The sequence below is a fragment of the Cervus elaphus genome, chromosome 5 (genome assembly GCF_910594005.1).
Source record: "Cervus elaphus chromosome 5, mCerEla1.1, whole genome shotgun sequence".
NCBI lineage: Eukaryota > Metazoa > Chordata > Mammalia > Artiodactyla > Cervidae > Cervus > Cervus elaphus.
In genome coordinates this window covers 64939851-64955555 of record NC_057819.1, presented here as the reverse complement: position 1 = coordinate 64955555, position 15705 = coordinate 64939851, and the positions used below count along the sequence as shown (strand labels likewise).

General features: G+C 41.6%; 1 long non-coding RNA gene across 2 annotated transcripts in view; it reads left to right on the top strand.

Moving 5' to 3' along the window:
• The window catches only part of LOC122694209, an 85276-nt gene that overhangs the window by 60725 nt on the left and 8846 nt on the right, over positions 1-15705 (top strand). Inside the window, exon 4 of one of the 2 annotated variants that reach the window (XR_006341135.1) lies at positions 8519-9691. The exons of the other annotated variant lie outside the window; for it this stretch is intronic. This is a non-coding gene — a long non-coding RNA (uncharacterized LOC122694209). Of the gene's footprint in view, positions 1-8518; positions 9692-15705 lie in introns of those variants that run through there. 2 annotated transcript variants of the gene reach the window in all.

Here is a 15705-nt window from a genome sequence, read left to right as displayed (position 1 = left end):
GGTTAGGGAAGACACACAGCCCTGGGCCGATCCCCGGGTGCTCTCTGCATGGCCCTCTGCTTTGGGAGGTCCCTGCATTCCTCTGGGTGACTAGAAGGAGGCCGGGCACAGTCCAGATTTCTCCTAACCCACCCACCCTGGCTCCTCTGCCCCGGGTCTATCACTCTGACACTCTGGCCTCTGGGCCTCTAAGAACCAGTTACTAAAAATATCTAACCTAAAAATCTTTTCTTTCCCTTTTTTTTTTCTTTTTCAGTCGTCCAGCCATGTCTGACTCTTTGCAACCCCATGGACCATAGCCCACCAGTCTCTTCTGTCCGTGGGATTCTCCAGTTAATGCTGGAGTGGGTTGCCATTCCCTTCTCCAGGAGATCCTCCTGACCTGGGGACCAAACTCAGGTCTCCTGCACTGCAGGAAGATTCTTTTTTTTTTTTTAGGGAAGATTCTTTACCATCTGAGCCAACAGGGAAGCCCAACCTAAAAATATGCTAACCTAAAAAAGTTACTGGACCAAGACCCTGCTTTTGTGCAACAGGTCAGGATCGCCACGTTCCTAAGATGCAATTTGCTGGAGCAGCGGTGTCCAGAGCTGGGGGTGGGGTGGGGCCTAAAGCAATATTTGAAATAGTGTCTACGCAGCTAGGAACTTGAAGTACATTTTATGGGTAAATTGGTACACAGGCTACGGAGCTCTCTCTCTTCCACACAAGCCTCATCTTCTCCCACTGAGCCTGCCTTGAAGTGCCAGGCCCGAGGTTCTTAGATGCCCTTATTGGGGGTGGTGAGGGGGCACCCCCGCCTTTGAACCCACCTCGTTAACCACACTGGCTGCTCCCGCCTCTTTCCCACACCTCCTGCAGGGGTTGCCTGGCTAGAACAAGGGGATGTGTGTGTGCCGGGCGGGTTCTGAGAGTGTTTGTGCTGCAGGTGCGGGCTTGTTGGGCAAAGAGGTGCAGGAGGGGTGGGTGTGGCAGGGTGGGGACCAGGCTGGCACGCGTGAGCAGGCGGGGGAACGTTCGGCGGGTCTTCGAGTCCTTGGAACTGCCTCCCCCGCAGAATACTTGTGTCGTTTTTTTCCTTCACAGGATGTGTATTAAGCAGGCCGCAGCTGTGGGAACCAGACCTGCAATGGAACAGGTCCATGAAATGGCTTGTTTTGACATTTTGATGCCAAAGCCGGTGGTGGGACCATTCTAAGCCTGGGTTTAATTGGGAAGCATCCCCACTCCCCCACCCCACCCCCCCATCCTGCAGAGGCCTCACCTTCTGGGGTGTAATTCTTCTCAGAAAACAGATTCAGGGCAGCAAGGAAGACCAGACCTGAGGGGGCCCTGAGGTGACTTCTCCCTGCCGGCTGGTGCGGGGAGGGAGAGGACTCTGAGGAACCAGGAAAAGGAGGGAAGAGAGGGGAGGGGAGGGCAGGCTCCTTTGGGCTTCAACCGTGCTGCTGTGACTCAAGCGAGGGTGACGCAATGCCTCCTCTGCCGACTTCCTGCTGTTGTAAGTCTGTGTGAATAATTCTGATAATGACCCTTTACTCAGCTGGGGTGGCTTCCAGATAAGCTGATTGCTGTCAGCTTATGTGCGGGCGCTCTGGGCTGTCACCTGACGTGATATCACACCCTGCTGTGACTGACTGCCCCGTGGGGCCTGGGCCTGGGGAGGAGTGATGAGACGAGGCCTGTCGGGGTGGGGAGAGGACCCCGTGGCCTGCCGGGCTGTCCCCTTCCTGTGGGCTCCGGGCCCTGAGGCCCTGCGGGCAGCTCTGGGCCTGCTGGCGGGCACAGGTTGCCAGGAGCAAGCTGGGCGGACGGGAGCCTCAGTCTTGAGGTGAGAGCTCCATGTCGTCTTTCTTGTCAGGGGCCTTGTTCATACAAGGGACCGTGGTGGTCACAGCAAGGAGGCGGGGCTGCAGTTTATCCTTGCATCCCGAAGTCACAGCGGGGGACCGAGGGCCCCCTGCTCCCAACACGGTGACTCTGTGTCGCCCTTCCCAACACCTCTTTCCTCCCTATCGGTAAAAGTCTGACCAAGGTCTTTGGGGTGCCACCCCACCACGTGTTCGGGGGCCTCTGCCCACCCTTCTGGCCCAGGGGGAGCAGGTAGCTCGCATTGGCCGTGAGAGCACCGCCCCCCCAGCACAGGGCCTGGTTCGGGCGCCTGCCATCGGGACACTCCCAGGGCTGCTGTCAGCCTGGGCGGGAGGGGTGCAAAGTGAGCAGGGTTTATCAAGCATGGCTGGGGGCACTTCTGTCAACCTGGGAGGAGAGGCTGACCAGGAATAAAAGCAACAGAGAGAAGGAGGGAGACCAGACAGACAGGCAGAAACTGTCTCCAGCATCCACCCCAGCATCCAGACCCAGCGTCGCTGGCAACTGAACACAGCTGTGTTGAAACCCCATTATTTTCAGGCTTATAAGCCAATAAGTTCTCACTCTTTCTCTCTCTCCTCCTGTTCCGGGTTGGGTTTCTGTCATCTGCACCTAACAGAATCATAAGCAAAATGCAAACTTTGTTGCCTCCAAAGGTGTAGCACAGAGTCCTCTTGGTCTCCCGGGGGCCTGGCTCTGCTCTCTGGGACAGGCTGGGGGCTGGGCCACCTCTCTCAGAGGGGCCAGTGGATCCGAGTCTGCCGCTACATTCCCGCTCATCTGTCTCTTCCCCTGATATCCTACTTTCTTTTTCTTCTTTCCTTTTCTCCTCCGTCTCTCTTGATTTTACCCATGATTTGAAAAGGTGCTGAACATTTTGTGTTGCCAGAAAGTAACCAAGGGCTGTAAAAATGATGGGGCACAAAGATGGAGCAGCAGCTGGCAGAGGCTCTCAGTGGCCAGTTCTGGACCAATTTGAGCGCCAGAATAGTGGAGGACATAGTGCATAATAGGCCGTTAGAAAATAGGGCTCTCTGAATCCGCGCCAGTGATAAAGAGATCAATGAATGAATGAGAAGGAAGGGCTTTCACCACAGCAGAGAGTCAAGTGCGCGCGTGCTAAGTTGCTTCAGTCATGTCTGACTCTGCGACCCTATGGTCTCGCAGAGTAGCCCACCAGGCTCCTCTGTCCATGGGATTCTCCAGGCAAGAATACTGAAGTGGGTTGCCATGCCCTCCTAGAGGCGATCTTTCCAACCCAGGGAACAAACTTGCTTTTCCTGTGGCTCCTGCATTGCAGGGGGATTCTTTACTGCTGAGCCATGGGGGAAGGCCAGAAAGTCAAGTACTGGTCAATAAATGTGAAAGAATTCATGGGTGAAAATATTTTTGAAAAGTTTTCATGTTGAAAAAGCATCATTTTTGAAGCATCATAATAAAAACTTAGGTTGTCAAGGATGGATATATGGATGCTAACTTCAGGGGAAGTTTGCTGAGAAGCAGCATGTTTTCATAGTCTCAGAGTATTTCCCCACAGATTGCCTATCAGCTGCCAAGGAAGGCAGAGTAACTACCCAGTGGAGACATAAGACCACGTCTTCATTAAAACTAATATCGGCGTTGAGAGCCAGGTGGATACCACATGCCTCCAGGACTCCCTGAGGAGTACACAACTTTGGGAGTCCCCCGAACTTCCCCGCATAAACAGATTCTAATCATGAGGAATCATCTGACAAACCCCAAAGGGGGACTGTTTTGGTTGTTTAGCTATTTAGTTGTGGTAAAAAAACACTAACATAAAATTTACCCTTTTAACCATTTTAAAGTGCACAGTGCAGTAGTATCAACTACATGCACATTGTGTAACAGATTTCCAGAACTTGTCATATGTATTTATCATTGGAGGACTCTCTTGCTCCCCTCCCTCAAAGCCTCTGGCAACTACATTCTTCTGTCTGTTTCTGAGTTTGACTTCTTTGCATACTTCATATGAATGGAATTATGCAGTATTTGCCCGGCTTATTTCACTTAGCACAACACCCTCAAAGTTTGCCCATACTCTAGCATGTGTCAGAATTTCTTTCTTTTTAAAGGCTGAATAATATTCCATTGTATATATATGTATATACTTCATTTTCTTTATCCATTCATGGCTGTTGATGGACATTTAAGTTGTTTCAACATTTTGGCTATTGTGAGTAATGCTGCTATGGACATGGGTGTGCAACTATTTTTACAGGATTGTATTTTCAATGTTTTAGTTATATCTGCAGAAGAGGGATTGCTGGATCATATGGTAGTTCTATTTTTAATTTTTTGAGGAAACTCCATCTGTTTTCCATAGTGGCTACATCATTTTACATCCCCACCAGCACTGTGTGAGAATTTCCTTTTCTCTACCTCCTCTCCGACATTTGTTGCTTTCTGGCTCTATGGGGGTTTCTGTTTTGCTTTGTTTGTTTTTTGATAGTGACCATCTTCATGGTATGGGGTGATATTTCATTGTGGTTTTGATTTGCATTTCCCTTATGTTTAGTATTGTTGAGCACCTTTTCATATGCTTATTGACCATTTGTATGTCTTCTTTGTAAAAATGTTTATTCAAGTCTTGTTCATTTTTTAATTGAATTTTTTGTTTTTTATTGTTGAATTTTGAGTTCTTTATATTCTGGATATTAGCCATTTACCAGTTATATGGTTTATAAATATTTTCTCCTTTTCTGTAGCTTGTCTCTTCATGCTTTGATTGTTTGGTTTCCTTTGCAGTGCAGAAGTTTTAAAGTTTGCTATAGTCCCATTTGTCTACTTTTGTTGCCTCTACTTTTGGTGTCATATCCAAGAAATCATTGCTAAATCCAGTCATGAAGCTTTTCCTCCATGTTATCTTTTAAGAGTTTCATGGCTTCAGGTCTTATATATGGTCTGTAATTCATTTTGAGTTAATATTTGTATGTGGTATAAGGTAAAGGTCCAACTTTATTCTTTTGAATGTGAATATCCAGTTTTCCTAACACCATTTGTTGAGGATACTATCTGTCTCCATTGTGGAGCCATAGTACACTTGTGGAAGACCAGTTGACCACATATAGGTCATTTCTGGGCTTTCTATTCTATTTCATTGGTCTATATGCCTGGCTTTATGCCAGCACTATACAGTTTTGGTTATTGTATTTTGTAATATGCTTTATTTTTCTTTCTCAAGATTGTTTTGGCTATTTGGGCTCCTTTGAGATTCCACATGAATTTCAAGTTTTTTTTTTCTATTTCTGCCAAAAAAAAAAAAACCATTGAGATTTTGATAGGGATTTTACTGACTCCGAGATTGCTTTGACTAGTATAGACATTTTACTAATAAGTCTTCCCATTCATGAGTATTGAATGTTTTGCCATTTATTTGTGTCTTTAATTTCTCTAAACAATGTTTTGTTGTTTTCAGTGTCTTTCTTCTCCTTGGTTAAGTTTACTTCTAAGTACTTTATTCTTTTTGAATGCTATTGTAAATGGGATTGTTTTCTTAATTTCCTTTTCATATTATTCATTGTTAGTTTGTATAGAAACACAACTGAGTTTTGTGTGTTGACTTTGTATCCTGCAACTTTCCTGAATTAATTTATTCTAAGTATTTTGTGGAATATTTAGGATTTTCGGCCTACAAACATTTTGTTATTTAGATAGGAACTGTATTCCTTAAAAACATTGATATTATAAAAGATAAAGAAAAATTATGGATGTAGTTCAGAATAAAGGAAACTAAATCAACATAAGAACTAAAAGCAATCCCTGATTCTAGATTGCATCCTATAATGGAGGGGAAATGCAATAAACAACATTACTGTGCCAATTCACAAAACTGGAGAACAGACGGTTGATTAGGTGAAAGAATCATATTAACGTTTAGTTTAGTGAAGTTATAACTCTGCTGTTGAATTTTATGCACAAAAGTGGCATTATTATTATGAAATACACGTTGAAGCGTTATGTAAGTGGCTTATATATATGTCACTTACTCTTCAAATAGTTCAGGAAAAAAAATAGAGAATGACCACAGTTAATAGAAGGGGCAAAAAGGTAAATCTAATGAGATTAAAAGAAATTAAATGATGCTTGCTCCTTGGAAGAAAAGCATGATCAACCTAGACAGCATATTAAAAAGCAGAGCCATTACTTTGCTGACAAAGGTCCATCTAGTCAAAGCTATGGTTTTTCCAGTAGACATGTATGGATGTGAGAGTTGGACTATAAAGAAAGCTGAGCGCCGAAGAATTGATGCTTTTGAACTGTGGTGTTGAAGAAGACTCTTGAGAGTCCCTTGGACAGCAAGGAGATCAAATCAGTCAATCTTAAAGGAAATCAGTCCTGAATGTTCATTGGAAGGACTGATGTTGAAGCTGAAACTCCAGTACTTTGGCCACATGATGTTAAGAACTGATTCCTTAGAAAAGCCCCTGATGCTGGGAAAGATCAAAGGCAGGAGGAAAGGGGGATGACAGAGGATGAGATGGTTGGATGGCATCACTGACTCAATGGACATGAGTTTGAGCAAACTCCGGGAGTTGGTAATGGACAAGGAAGCCTGGTGTGCTGCAGTCTATGGGGTCGCAAAGAGTCGGGCATGACTGAGCAACTGAACTGAACTGAATGAAATGCTGTATGGGGGAATTGTTGTTGTTGCTTAGTTGCTAGGTTGTATCCAACTCTTCTGTGACCCCATGAACTATAGCCCGCCAGCCTGCTCTATCCAGGGGATTCCCAGGCAAGAATAGTGGAGTGGGTTGCCATTTTCTTCTGCAAGGGATCTTTCCAACCTAGGATCAAACTCACGTCTCCTGCATTGACAGATAGGTTCTTTACCACTGAGCCACCAGGGTGCTATTCCCATTTTGAAAACTTCTCTGTAGGTTTGGAATTATTTCCAGATTGTTGTTGGTTTTAGGATGCTGGCATCTGGTGCAGGGCTCTCTTGCTTGCCTGGAGACAAGGCTCCCACCAGCCAAGCACTTGGCTGGATCACTTTGCTGGATGACCCCTTGTGTCCCACCAGGCCCTGCTGTAACTACAAGAGCAGCACATGAGACATCTTTCCACATGGGTTGGTAGTTTTGTCAAGTGGAACATAATCCTTCCAAATCAAGAGGATTATTTTGGATAAGCCATTAAAATTATTAATTAAGATGTTAGTGTCTGATTGCCTTTATTCTTGTTTAGAAGAATTTTCTCAGAGCCTGGGTGCACTGACCTCCTCTCCTGGCTCCCCTGTTGAATCCGTATCACTCTCCATTTCTGCCTATACCAAAGGGACCCTCTAAAGGAGGCCATGAGGTTTAAGAGAAGAGACATTTTAAGGCTCCTCAGAATTAGTGAGGTGAAAGTTGCTCAGTCATGACCAACTCTTTGCTCAGAGTTAAGAAGACACCGAGTGTTTTGGACTGAATATTTTTGGAGCCTTCTAGTGTGTGCAAGGCAACTTGGTAAGATGTGGCTATGTCCTCACACAACTTACAATCTAAAGTAAGAAAGCAAGAGAACACACAAAAATGAGGTAATCGTAGAAGTTGGTTGTCGGAGTTCCCTACATGAGAATCTATTAGGCAGTGGAGATTAATTGATTTATTAAGGGAAGACTGTAAGGATTCTGAATATTCAGAAAAGAAAAGGATCCTTGTTGATCAGAGTCACGGAGACTTTACAGAATGAAGAGGTGGACTGAGCTGGAAGAATGGGTAGGATCTGAACAAAGAAGAGAGGTTTCCAAGAGAGAGCCCCAGTGCAGCCTGTGGAGCTGAGTATGCTCAGGACGATTTGAAGCAGTGACTGGACCCGTTTGTCAGAAGTTGGGGGTTTGGAATTAAAGATAAATTTCTTTCAGTAAAATAGCTTCCTGATGGCTCAGTTGGTAAAGAGCCTGCCTGCAATGCGGGAGACCTGGGTTCAATCCCTGGGTCAGGAAGACCCCCTGGAGAAGGAAGTGGCAACCCACTCCAGCATTCTTGCCTGGAGAATCCATGGACAGAGGAGCCTGGTGGGCTACAGTCCACGGGGTCGCAGAGGGTCAGACACGACTGAGCGAGTGACACTAACAATTCTCTCAGTAAATCAGTAATCAATCTCCAGAGCACTGAATCCCAGCAACTTGGACTTTGTGGTGATGGAGAATCAAAGAAAAGGCTTTGGAGCAGAGTCTGGGGGTAGGAGGCACCCTTCAGAAGTGACTGACGACGAGAGCTCCCTTGTTGAGCACCCACTGTATTTCAGGTCCTTTCTGAACTTGCCTTTGAGCCTCACAGAAACTCTGCAAGGTGGACAGAGGCACACTGGCAGGAAGAGCCACAGTTCCTGGGAAAGGCGAGTACTCTGCCTCGGTACAGATACCGGTAGGAAGGGGAGAGCCTGGGGTCAACTCAAGGAGTAGCAGACTTCAGAGTGAGCTCTCTCCTTGACAGCCTTTCCCCTCCCTGTCATTGAAATAAGGGCATTGGGGCCATAAAGTGTGAACCAGGCAGTAGCAATGGTCATGGAAGGAAAAACAAAGATGTGGGGAAAACGTGAAGGAAATACTGACAAGACAGGGCGAACAGTTAAGTTTAGGAGGTGACAGAAATGGAAGTGAAATTAATTTTCATTTTTTATTTCTTTTTTCTTTTTTCAGTGTGAGATTTTAGGTTCCCAACCAGGGATTGAACCTGCACTCCTGCAGTGGAGGTGTGGAGTCTTACCCACTGGACTTCCACTGGACCTCCAGAGAAGCCCCCGTTTTGTTTTTCAAGTGAGAAGTGACTGCTAATACTCTGCCAGCTATTTGGAGAAAGGGAATAAATGATCACAATATTGCCTCTGTACTGAAAAACATTAAGGTCTAGTATAAGATGTTATAAATGTACATAAATATGTATAATACGGGAAGGGTTGGATAAATGCTATGTGGGGAAAAGTTACAAAGTGCTGTGGCTGGTTAGAAGGGAGGACAACCTAGGCAGTAACATCAAGTATTCATTGAAGAGAATATATTTGATCTAGATTTTAAGAAAGTTGGTGATGGACAGGGAAGCCTGGCATGCTGCAGTCCATGGGGTTGCAAAGAGTCGGACACAACTGACCGACCGAACTTAGACTTTAAGAAATGGGTACAGCTTTCCCTGGCCCAGGGAAGCGAAAGTGAGGCTTTTCCAGGTCAGGGTTTCTCAGCCTTGGCACTATTCACATTTTGAGTCTGGATATTTCTTTGCTGTTGGGGCTGTCCTGTCATTATAGGACATTGAACAGCATCTCTGGTTTCCAGCCACTGGATATCCCTCCCAGTGGTGACAACCAAAATGTCTCTAGACATTGCTGCATTTCTTCTGGAGGGCAAAGTCGACTTTGGTGAGAATCACTATTCTAGTCTCAGAGGATGATGTTAGGAAGGGAGTATGTTTGGGGAATAAAGGAACATCTGTATCAGCCTGTTTCAAAATGTGTTCCTGGGAACATTAGTGTCTAGTGAGATAAGTGATGGTCCCTTAAATAGGGTTCATGGTCAAATAGCATTGAGAAATAGCACATACTTTTCCCCTCAATTGGAAATTCACAGTGTATATTAGAATAGTAAAGGCTTTGAGAATTGTGCAGGAAAGCTCTTTGACATTGGTTACATTTAACTATCAAAGAACTTAAAAAAAAATCAACAAACAAGTACTAACCTCCTGAAGGGTACTATTGTATTGCAGGACACAGCTTGAAAAATGATAGCATATTTGACTGAAACATACAGGATATGAAAGATTTACAGCTGGAAAAGATTTAGAGCTGATGCTGGGAAAGATTGAAGGCAGGAGGAGAAGGGGACAACAGAGGATGAGATAGTTGGATGGCTTTACTAACTCGATGGACATGAGTTTGAGCAAGCTTCGGAAGTTGGTGATGGACAGGGAAGCCTGGTATGCTACAGTCCATGGGGTCGCAAAGAGTCGGATGTGACTGAGCGACTGAACTGAACTGAACTAAGAGCTGGAAAAATAGAGATAGATTCTAGAACTAGATTCAAAGAGTCTGGAACTCAGGTTAAGGTGTCTGAATTTCATTTAGTCCACAATAGGGAGGTAACCATCAGGAAGCATAATTAAATCTGTGCTTCAGTTATTCATTTATTCATTTAACATGTATTAAGCATCATTAGTCTAGTGGCATCAAACCAGCTAGACAAGATGTAGAAACAGTAATTAAACTACATTAAGTTATTGCAAAAGTAATAACTTAGAGTAGTGATGACCGAAGGAAGGGGCGTTTTGGAAAGTAACAGAACATAGTGTCAGATTTGTTGGAGGATGGAACAAGAAGATGAAGGAGCCAATGATGACTATAGAATTTTAGTTCTGAGTTACTAGGAGCTTCTTGGTACCTTTAACAGAGAGAGGATAGTCGAGAAAAACATTTGGGAAGAAACTCTTATTTTGGACATGCTGAATTTGAGGGGTTGGTAGGACATCCAGGGACAAACATTCAATAAGTAGCAGGAATTAAAAGTCAAGAGTAAAAATGGAACTGGAAATAAATTGGGGGGAAGTCACCTACCCTAAGGTAATAAAAAAAAAGTCGTGAATGTGAATGGGCCAGTGAAAGGGGGAAAGAGTGGGGAGAGAAGGAAAGAAGGAGATAGCTTAGAACAGAGACATGGCGAACATCTATACAGGATGGAAGGAGAATGCAAGGGACATGGAAGGGTCTGTCAGAGAAATAGGAGACACAAGAAAAAATGTCAGAGAAGCCAAGAAGAATCAAGAAGTACTTGATCATGTTATAGAAAAGTAAAAGAAGTTGAACACTGGGGTGAGGCCATTGGACTTAGGATTTAGGTCAAAGGAGGCTATTTTTTTTTTTTTGAACATTTATTGATTTTATTTTATTTATTTATTTATTTTGCTGTAAGTATGCACTGAATTTTCTTTTTTTTTTTTTCCATTTTTTTTTTAAATTAGTTGGAGGCTAATTACTTGACATTATTGTAGTGGTTTTTGTCATACATTGACATGAATCAGCCATGGATTTACATGTATTCCCTATCCCGATCCCCCCTCCCACCTCTCTCTCTACCTGATCCCTCTGGGTCTTCCCGGTGCACCAGGCCCGAGCACTTGTCTCATGCATCCAATCTGGGCTGATGATCTGTTTCACCCTAGATAATATACATGTTTCGATGCTGTTCTCTCGAAACATCCCACCCTCGCCTTCTCCCACAGAGTCCAAAAGTCTGTTCTGCACATCTGTGTCTGTTTTTCTGTTTTGCATATAGGGTTATCATTACCATCTTTCTAAATTCCATATATATGCATTAGTATACTGTATTGGTCTTTATCTTTCTGGCTTACTTCACTCTGTATAATGGGCTCCAGTTTCATCCATCTCATTAGAACTGATTCAAATGAATTCTTTTTAATGGCTCAGTAATATTCCATGGTATATATGTACCACAGCTTCCTTATCCATTCATCTGCTGATGGGCATCTAGGTTGCTTCCATGTCCTGGCTATTATAAACAGTGCTGCGATGAACATTGGGGTGCATGTGTCTCTTTCAGATCTGGTTTCCTCGGTGTGTATGCCCAGAAGTGGGATTGCTGGGTCATATGGTAGTTCTAATTCCAGTTTTTTAAGGAATCTCCACACTGTTCTCCATAGCGGCTGTACTAGTTTGCATCCCCATCAACAGTGTAAGAGGGTTCCCTTTTCTCCACACCCTCTCCAGCATTTATTGCTTGTAGACTTTTGGATAGCAGCCATCCTGACTGGCGTGTAATGGTACCTCATTGTGGTTTTGATTTGCATTTCTCTGATAATGAGTGATGTTGAGCATCTTTTCATGTGTTTGTTAGCCATCTGTATGTCTTCTTTGGAGAAATGTCTGTTTAGTTCTTTGGCCCATTTTTTGATTGGGTCATTTATTTTTCTGGAATTGAGCTGCAGGAGTTGCTTGTATATTTTTGAGATTAATCCTTTGTCTGTTGCTTTGTTTGCTATTATTTTCTCCCATTCTGAGGGCTGTCTTTTCACCTTGCTTATAGTTTCCTTTGTAGTGCAAAAGCTTTTAAGTTTCATTAGGCCCCATTTGTTTATTTTTGCTTTTATTTCCAATATTCTGGGAGGTGGGTCATAGAGGGTCCTGCTGTGATTTATGTCAGAGAGTGTTTTGCCTATGTTCTCCTCTAGGAGTTTTATAGTTTCTGGTCTTACATTTAGATCTTTAATCCATTTTGAGTTTATTTTTGTGTATGGTGTTAGAAAGTGTTCTAGTTTCATTCTTTTACAAGTGGTTGACCAGTTTTCCCAGCACCGCTTGTTAAAGAGGTTGTCTTTTTTCCATTGTATATTCTTGCCTCCTTTGTCGAAGATAAGGTGTCCATAGGTTTGTGGATTTATCTCTGGGCTTTCAATTCTGTTCCATTGATCTATATTTCTGTCTTTGTGCCAGTACCATACTGTCTTGTAGCTTTGTAGTAGAGTCTGAAGTCAGGCAGGTTGATTCCTCCAGTTCCATTCTTCTTTCTCAAGATTACTTTGGCTATTCAAGGTTTTTTGTATTTCCATACAAATTGTGAAATTATTTGTTCTAGTTCTGTGAAAAATACCATTGGTAGCTTGATAGGGATTGCATTGAATCTATAGATTGCTTTGGGTAGTATAGCCATTTGACAATATTGATTCTTCCAATCCATGAACACGGTATATGTCTCCATCTGTTTGTGTCCTCTTTGATTTCTTTCATCAGTGTTTTATAGTTTTCTATGTATAGGTCTTTTGTTTCTTTAGGTAGATTTACTCCTAAGTATTTTATTCTTTTTGTTGCAATGGTGAATGGTATTGTTTCCTTAATTTCTCTTTCTGTTTCTCATTGTTAGTGTATAGGAATGCAAGAGATTTCTGTGTGTTAATTTTATATCCTGCAACTTTACTATATTCGTTGATTAGCTCTAGTAATTTTCTGGTAGAGTCTTTAGGGTTTTCTATGTAGAGGATCATGTCATCTGCAAACAGTGAGAGTTTCACTTCTTCTTTTCCTATCTGGATTCCAAAGGAGGCTATTAAAAAGAGTTTCTGTAGAGTGATGATGACAGAAGCTAAATTTCAAGGGATGAATCAATGCCCAGGAAGCTGAGACAAGATTTTTTGAACAGTTTGCCATTCTGACCACTTAGAAATAGGAGTCATTGAAGGTAACAGGATTGAAGCAAGAATTGTTTGTTTTGAGATGGGGAGATTTGAGTGAATTCAATGACAAAAAATAAGAAACCAGAGGAGATGAAGAGATTCAGGAAAAGAAGAGTAATTATTGGTAGGCAAGGCTTAGAAGGGCTTCCCTGGTGACTCAGTGGTAAAGAATCTGCCTGCAATGTGGAAACTTGGGTTTGATCCCTGGGTTGGGAAGATCCCTTGGAGAAGGGAATGGCAACCCACTCCAGTATTCTTGCCTGGAAAATCCTATGGATAGAGGAGCCTGGTGGGCTAAAGTCCATGGGGTCGCAAAGATCTGGACATGACTGAGCAACTAACACTTCACTTCAAGGCTTAGGAAGAGTCAATTGAGTTAAGATTTTGTCAGAGATTCTTTGACAAAACAGGAGAGATGTGTCTTCTGAGTCAGGAGTAAAGGAGGAAAAGGAAAAGATAGATAAGACAGACAAGTCTTGAGGTGGAGACATCAATGAATTCAAACCTTAATACATTCAGAGATCTAGGTCATCAGCTATATAATGAGGGAGGCAGGAATAGGGTCGAACATTTGAAAAGATAGGAAATAGCAGTAATGCAGAATATGAACAAATTAAAAAGAAATGGCTAAAATGTTATCCAAGCTAGAATGAGATCTAAAATTTGCTACAAGGACTTACAGATGACCCACTTAGTATAATTTAGTGCCTTTCTTCAGGAATGCTGAGAAAAAAAGTGAACAGAGCAAGAGATCAGTAACAAAAAATATAGTTCCTCAATATGACCGTATTCCAAGAGGCAATCTCAAAGGAACTGGAAAATATTTTAGCTTGATGATAATGAAAATATTATATAATAAAACACGTGGAATGCAGTTAAAGTCATTTTTAGGGAAAAATGTGTCATCTTTAAAGGAGTAGCTTAGAAGATAATATTTGAAGAGTAAAGAAGACTAAAGATTAATGATCTATCCAGATCATCTATAGATCAACTTCTCAAATTAATAAATAAATTAAGCAAATCTATTTGAAACAAGGTTAATACACAAAATAAATTATATTTCTAAATATCCACTATAAATAATTAGAAAATTAAATTAAAAACATCTCATTTAAATAGAATTTAAAAATCAAATTATTGGAAATAATTTTAACAAAAGGTGTGCAAGATGTCTATACAGAAACTATAAACATTATTTAGAGACAGTGAATAAAATCTAAATAAATGGAGGGATATGCCATGTTTGTGGATTGGAGCAAATAATATTGTAAAGATATCAATTTCCTTGAGATCCATAGATTCAATATAAACCTTGAAAATATTCTGGAAGTATTTTTTTAAGACATGGAATTTGACAAGAATTTAAATTATATGTGGAAATACAAAGGGCCAAGGCCAAGAATAGCCAGAACAATGTTGAAGAACAAAGCTGAAAAACTCACCCTGATAACACAAATTATAATGCTAGGTAATTAAGACAGTGTGGTACTGGCATGAGAAAGAAAAAAAAAAAAAACAGGAAAAAAAACAACAGATCAATGGACAGAATAGAGAAACTAGAAACAAACCAACACTTGATTTGTAACAAAGATGATACTGTAGTACAGTGGGGGGAAAAACCATCTTTTTAATAAGTGATTCTGGGTCAACGGATATCCTTATGGAGAAAACCTCTTCTTAATCTCTATCTCACATGATTAAAAAACCCACAAAACAAGAGCCCAGCTGGATTGTGGATCTAAATGTGAAAACTAAAACATTTATAGTTTTAGAAGATAACACAAGAGAATATTTTTGTGCTATTAAGATATGCTAAAATTTCTTAAATAGGACATTAAAGTCACTAGCCATAGATAAATTAGAGTACATGAAAATAAAGAACTTCTGTTCATCAAAAGATACCATTTGAAGGAGTGAAAAGGCAAGCCACAGGCTGAAAAAAGAAATGCAATATATATTTTTAACAAAGGGCTCATTCAGAATGAATGAAGAAGTCCTTTAAGTTACTGAGGGGGAAAAAAATGAAGAAAATGCTACAGAAAAATGGGCAAAGAACTTAGCATGCATATCACAAGAGAATATCCAAATGGCTAATACACATCTGAAAAGTTGGTTAACCTCATTATTCATCAGGGAAATGCAAATTTAAACTATAATTAGATACCACTTTTTACTCACCAGAATGGTTAGGTTAAACAACTAAATGTCAGTGAGGATATGGAGCAGCTAGAGAGATCTCATACACTGTTAGAAGGTGTGCAAATTAGTACAACTTCAGAAAACTGGCAGCATCTATTAAAGCTGAATACGTGGATACATTATGACCCAGAAATTCCATTCCTAGGTATATGTTTAACAGCCATGCATATATGTGTGCACATAAAGACATTAAAAAGTTTCATGGCAGTAGTAGTCATGGTAATAAGCAAATAAAAACAATTCAAAGTCCCTCAACATTAGACTGGATGAACTATAGGATATTATAAAACATTGAAAATTAATTAAATATTGTTCAATGCAATAAAAGGGATGATACAAAAATGATATTACATATATAATATATAACAAGAAGTCAGACACAAAATGATATGTTTTTAATGATTCAATTTATGCAAAGTTCAAAACAAAGGCAACCACTTCACAGCCATTAAGGTGA